This window comes from Mytilus galloprovincialis, chromosome 7 (genome assembly GCF_965363235.1).
Source record: "Mytilus galloprovincialis chromosome 7, xbMytGall1.hap1.1, whole genome shotgun sequence".
Lineage (NCBI taxonomy): Eukaryota > Metazoa > Mollusca > Bivalvia > Mytilida > Mytilidae > Mytilus > Mytilus galloprovincialis.
The window spans coordinates 45,280,184-45,287,277 of record NC_134844.1 but is presented as its reverse complement, the minus strand read 5'-3'; the positions used below and the strand labels follow the sequence as shown (position 1 = coordinate 45,287,277).

Genomic DNA, 7,094 nt, shown 5'->3' with positions numbered 1-7,094 from the left:
GAAAATAAAATTAACGAACATACATACAAATTAATCTAACATAGACGCAAAAAAAAAGGTGCAATAATGGGAAAAACTGATCAAAGATGCCAAGACCAAAATTACGCTAGACGTGCAATTCGCACACAAAAAACAAGAATATGACGTCACCAACAAAAAAAAAGAGTTCGTGTAATTGGTAGTAAATACCGTGTATTTGAAAAAGACAACATCAAGTTTATGAAATTAGTGTATTTCTGTAAACATAAAAAAAACAAAAGAAACCTTGAAGATTTATTGCCCTTTAAAGAAACTTTTTTTCACAATTGTTCGTAAATTGTTGTGTTATATTTTAATTTTAAAATAAAGCAATATTTTAATTTGAAAATATAGAAATCTTTTAATTTGAAAATATAACAAACTTTAAACATTCTGAACTTTGTCAAAACTACAAAAGATTGAAAATATTTAATTATTGTACATGTTGCTAAAGTGACAATAGCGTTTTATTCACAACAAAAGAATTTAACATCATTGAGTGCGGTATCGTCGGCGAATCTTTGGTGTGACTGAATCTTGGTTTTTATACCACAAATGGCACTGTTAACTGGACAGGCATCACTCCACTCGCCGTAAGAGCCATATGGTCCATACCCCGGTGGATAGCTTAGGTCGAAGTCATTCCCGCTATCTTTGAAATTTCTGCATTTGAATTTGACATGGTTGGCACCTGTGTTATCCTTACTTTTGTCCTATCAAACAAAAGAAAAGACGCTGTTTTGATTTCACCCTCTTAGCAAGAGCATGAATTTAAATACTCAATGTATATGGAACTTTTATGTCGCTATTCGTTAATTCTATAAAGTAGAATAGTTTGTCAGTGTCATCATCGTTTGAATAAGTACTCTAATGATTTGTTTTCTGTTTGAAGAGGTTTACTAGTAATGCCTAGTTCACACGTACATTTAATTCGAGTTGAATTCGAATCGAATGCGAATCGAATTCGCTTATCGCGTCCACACACTCTTCCTTTTTAATTCGAATTAATTCGAATTGGCTAATTTGCATTAACTATTTCGCAATAGAAATCCGTTTTTGTTGATACGAAGTAAAAGTTAACGTCGTTCGGACAGTAAAGCAAAATTGACGCGCATTGCAACTAGAATTTCCGTTTGGACGTAAAACGCTTCGAATGCGAATTAGTTAATGCGAATCGAATTCGAATAACGTGTGAACGACGCATTAGATAACTCAATCAATTTGGAACAGCATGGGTTGATTTAATCGTTAGTTGGCGTATCTTTGTTTTCGTTTATAAAAATTTATCTCGATCTATGAACCAACAAGAATGACTTTATATATAACATTGTAAAAATGAATAAAATTGTGTAATATATAAAAATTGTAGTAAATACGGAAATAAAGCATGTATATTTGGTGAGTGTATATCTTTCCTTCCTGTACATCCATCAAATTGTCAGTCGACTTCAACATAAGCAAATAATAAATTTATTTACCTCTGAAATGTGATGGCTCTTCTTTTTAAGTCCATTTAATTTGTTATGAAATAACGGAGTATTTTGTAAATAAATAAATTTCATTTAAATTTTATGTAACTATAAATCTGGCAAACGAATGATAAGAAATATTGTCTTATGATCTCATTTCTAAAATTCGGAACACATATTAAGTAATATCTTATTAAAGATATACAAGAACAAAAAAATATACAAATAAATCAAATCATATCGCCAAGCTTAGAATTACATGACCTAGTGTAGGTACATTCCATATTTGATATATTTTAGTAGCTTTATTACATGGAATAAACTCGAGATACCAGGATTGAAATTTTTTACTTGCGCATGATGCGCGTTTCGTCTTCAAACGAATAATCAGAAACGCTCAATAAAAAAAGTTAAAATGCCAAATAAATTACGAAGTTGAAGAGCAAACGCCAAAGGGTTTGACACGGACTTATTCAATTTGGAAAGGAAAATGAAGGTAAGGAAAATATTGGTTGTTTTGCAAATGATTTCGTGTGTAATTTAATTACATTTAATCCATTTAGACATCTAAGTTTTAGGTTTGTAAATTATTCATAAGAATATTTTGAGGAGACATCAGGTATCTTTAGATGTCGAACACACATTTATACCTAGTCGACTTACATTGTATTTCTGTACTTGTAGAGAGAAAGAGGTCAGAAAGGTGATTGCTGGACAAAGTGTTTCCCCAGTCCAATCTCCCCATCGCTCCTGACCAGAACTTGCTTTATCACCACAGCGCTCACCTCCTCTACTGCCACATATTATTTCAATAGCGTTCAATTCGGTATTATCTGTTTCATGCGGCGCTTCAATCTGTAGGTAAAAGTAAAAGTAAGCAGTTTAAATGATGTTTGCATATATGATATTCTCAATTAACGTAGGGCTATATACGTTTGTTTCATTATCCACCTGCGGCTAGTCCATATTGAAGTCGAACGAAATAAACAATTGCAAATATGTATTATACGATACCTTGATTTGACGTACTGATTAACATACATTTAATGCTTCCGATCTATTTCGCTTGATATTTTTCTTTTTGTCTGTGTTGTTGGACTACATGATTTTGAGCTTCTAATTTGTTGATTATACTTACCTTTTCTTAATTTTACTTCGTGATCGTGTTTTTATTTACTGCGAATCTAGCGTGTCTGAAATTTGGTTTGATCAAGAATATCCAAAGGTATTAATAGCCACACGTCTAGCGAATTCGAACCTTCATTGGACCAATTATTTACATGTAAAATTAAAAAATATTCTTAAGTTTCCTTTTGTTTGTCTGTAGTCATATTTGCGATTTCTTCTGTTTGTTTACTTTGTTCATTTTAGATACATTTGTACAAATAAAAAAAAAAGGTTTTTTTTACACAAAAAGAAGCAATCAATAAAGTTTATATAGTCTTTTTTTCCATTTGTCAGATAATATCTGTGCATTACTCTTGTCAATGAGACATACTTAATGAATACTTTCAGGTTGAGAGAAGAAATATACAGAAATTGTTATTTCAAAATAGTCAAGGAAATATAATATACATATTTTTTTACAATTGTCGTTTTTTTTTTGAGACACAAAAGGAGCAATCAATAAAGTTTCTATAGTCTTTTTTACATTTGTCAGATAATATCTGTGCATTATTCTTGTCAATGAGACATACTTTATGAATACTTTCAGGTTGAGAGAAGAAATATACAGAAATTGTTTAATTCAAAATAGACAAGGAAATATAGTATAAATATATTCTCCAATTATTGTTGGTAGCACACAAATGGATTCATCGTTGAGTTCACCTTTGGTAGCACATAAAGAGATTCATCGGTTAGATTGTGGATGATGTGAATGTAGCGGGTGTAGTCGATACGAAGGCAAACTTGATTATCGATGCAAAAATTTATTTACCTCGATTCATTAATTGATTTCAAAATAAATTCCGGCTATAACTTCATGTAAAAGAATCTATGGAAAAACCGTGTTAAAAGAATTGTTGATTAATATAATTCGTAACGCAGGCAAAGCAGACAGTCGTTTTGTTATCGAAATATGAGAAAAAAACGATATTAAAATTTGAGAACACATATAAATATTTTATTTTCAATAAACAACTGGAATGAATATGCAAGATCAAATTTAAAATGATTATATAATCCAAACTAATACATAAAGGACGGAACGTTTATGTATTTGAGTGTCGACACAATGCTATATAACTTATAACAGCAAGTCGCCCCTTGTGCACCATGCAACTTATAACTTTAATTAAACAATCTACAGTTCGCTATTAAAGGATAACGTGCATGTAATAAAGCATACCTTCATTTTGTAACCAATTGCGTAATGACCTTTAGTACAAAATTGTTCATCTGCCCAATCACCCAAAACTCCGCCATTTGAAACAAACAACATCTTAGTATATTCTAAAATATACAAAAAATTAACGGATAACATAGAGTCCTACTTTATTAGCTATTACTAACAATGTGATAAAATTTGTTACAATATTGTGAGATTCTAGTTGTTTAAATGATCTGAACTCATGATTAAGCTCACGTGCATTATGTATTTCTGAACATGTTACCAACTAACAAATGCTAAAAGATGAGTCAAAACTATAACTTACATTTTTTGTAGATCCGTTTTTTCAAACTAACCGGAATACAGCTAAACCGCTTTTTTTACCATTTGGAAATTTGAAAATGCCTCATACATATCGATTTTGATGACATTTTAGCGAACAATTATATCGGTCTTCACTAATTTTGACACCTTGTTATTTACTCACTTCAAGGAAAACTACAATTATAAATGTCCACACTAATTCTGATAAATAAAATTTAGACGGAAACGGTCTAATGATCTAGGCAGCTCTTAAACAACAAAATAAGTAAAGAAGTAATTTTAAGATTATGTTCAATTCTGTTGACAATATTTTGACATGTTTGATACGAAAATGATGGCGGCTTACTGAAATTGCAGCGTCCATGATCTCATTCAGGGAAAAGGTATGAATATTCTGAACCTCTTGTATCATGAGTAGCTTGGCGATTAAAAACCAACATTAGCAATGGTTTGACTTACCGCCATATTTGCGACTAGCCTGTAGGACGTTTGAACCAACCATTTCATCAAAAACCGTATGACAACAACCAGACTGTCCGAGTTTACACTCTCGAGTCGAGGTAGCATAAGTTATCTCACAGCAGTTGTCACTGTTTTCCAAACAGACGTATGCACACTGGCTTTCCGACATTCTCCCTACTAACGTTGGGTTCACCAACCGTATTTTTTTATTTCTCTCTATTATAAAGTTGTCCTCTTTTGTCTGATATTTCCCGGTAGTTAAACTTGCGTTTTGTAAAATTAATTTTAATATCAAAACAATTGTATAAATTTTCATTTTTGAAAAGAATGAAAATTAATATTAAAAAAAGAAAATCAGAAAATCAGAGAATAATTCCACTGCTTTTATATGGGTTTCTAGTTGAAACCTAGAATTTCTCATTTACATACACGTGAAGTTATCTAACATATGTCTTTTTACAATAAAATGGGTGTTCACGCTTTTAACGAGTAGATATAAAACTCGCGTGTCAATCACGATAGAAGGTTGGCGAAAACAAGTGGTATTAATACCAGAAGTCAGCTGTATTAATATTATTGACATGTTCTACGTTCTATCTGGGACTATTACACTAACAGGACTGGAAACAGATCGATCCGTTGATATTTCATTGCCCCGATAGCGGATTATTGATTTTTTTTTTTTGATTGACAGCTTATCGTGTCACATTGTAAATTAGCATTCGGTACATGTAATAATAGATTTCGGCAAACAAGTCAGCTTATATAGAAAAAAAACTGTTAAAATTGGTGGGTTTGAAATAAGGAATAATTATTAAATATATTAGTTTAAATGCAAAAAATAGACATTGTTTATGAAAAATTATTAAGATGTAGTAAATATATCAGTGTTGCAAATAAACCAGATAAAGTCGAAATGTCGTCACTTTACTTGACCGCTAAGAAAACAACGTGTCAAGGTTCACAGATCGTAAATAATCCTTATAAAAACAATAAATGTGCGATAAAACCCATGTTGACAATTTCAATTCCTAATTAATCCATATAACAAAAGTTACCCTGGTCTCATGAAAATATAACTACATTGTTTTGAACTTTTGTGAACCTCGTGTTTACACCAAACTTTCAATATGGCTGTGCATGGTCGGTCCTACTTTTGTAGTTCTAATTGTGAAACCTAGTGTACATGCTAATGCCACCTGAAGACCATTACTAAGCAAAATTCACCCTGATTATAATAAAATATAGAACACATGAAAAGGAATAGGCAATTATATAGGAACTAAAATTTATTTTAGCCGTACATATGGGTTCCGTTTGAAATGAGAAAGAGGTTTTTTTTCACTTTTCACTTTAAAAATTGACAATTTAAATATGCAAATCCAATCTATAACCTTCAAATATGATTTTATAACAAACCGAACTTGCTGATCTCTTTTCAATCAAAAGTTATAAGAAATTTAATGAATCATATACTTTTTCCACATCGTCCCCACGCTATATTCATCCTGAAAATTTTAACCTTTATATGTTAATTTTTACACTTAAGGCGGGATTTGGTGATTAATAACAACTGTCGAAGATCGAGTATAATGTAAGTATAATAGTCCCAGGTTCTATGAAGTGTTGTTGAACTCTTAATTATTATAATACCATTCATACGACACAGAAATCTGTTTTTTTTCTCTCATTGAAATACTGATCAGCCATCTTTTTTAAGTTAATACTAATTATGATCATATTGTTGAACCATTTTGACAGACTTATTTATTTTGTTTCAATTTTTTTTCCATTAATTTCAATAATTTGGATACAGGAACTTTAGAGTTCCGATCGCAATACATGAACATCGTAAACTATTCTTTTTCTATTGTTTTTCGCGATATACCGATTGGCAGCCGTGAAATAGAAAAGAATATTCAAGCAGTCTGTATTACATGGGATGCCAAGCTTATTGTTTCCATCTGTGACTTGTTCTGTTATAGCCATTAACTATATGCAAAGATATTGCAGTTGGTCATGACCAAAGTTTCAATCATAGATGAAATTCATATATGATGAAATGATTTATTGATTTTCTATTGTTACCCTTCAAACGTTTGGTATGACAATCGAGACGATTTTAATTTTTAAATTATCAATTCCACCAACCTTAGTAGCAATCTATCAACTTTACTTGCATATGGGATATACTTTTCCGACTTTATTCGGTATACAAGAGCTTACAGTTCCTACTCTGACTTTGTTTAATGCCACCAGTGTCTGATCCCCAGGGGTATGTCAAAGAACATCTCGTCCTTTTCCTAAAAAGGTCATCGGCAGGTACCATGACCTTGTTAATAAATATTCCTTATCAACTTTACAATAATACACGAAGGCCTTGGATTATGAATTCTGGGTACTGACGTTGTTGGTCATCTTGCAAAAGGTGTTAAAGAATTCTTTTATTTGTCATTATGAATATTACTTTTACTGTTAATTCTGTTTGT

At 31.4% G+C, this 7,094-nt stretch overlaps 1 long non-coding RNA gene across 1 annotated transcript; it reads right to left on the bottom strand.

Annotated features, from left to right (window-relative positions):
* Window positions 1-287: 287 nt before the first annotated feature.
* LOC143081719 (uncharacterized) lies at window positions 288-4,929 on the bottom strand. Its single transcript, XR_012980051.1, has 4 exons — window positions 4,603-4,929; window positions 3,838-3,941; window positions 2,151-2,342; window positions 288-731 (listed from the first exon to the last, which is right to left on the bottom strand). It is a non-coding gene; the product is annotated as an uncharacterized LOC143081719 (long non-coding RNA).
* Window positions 4,930-7,094: the final 2,165 nt, after the last annotated feature.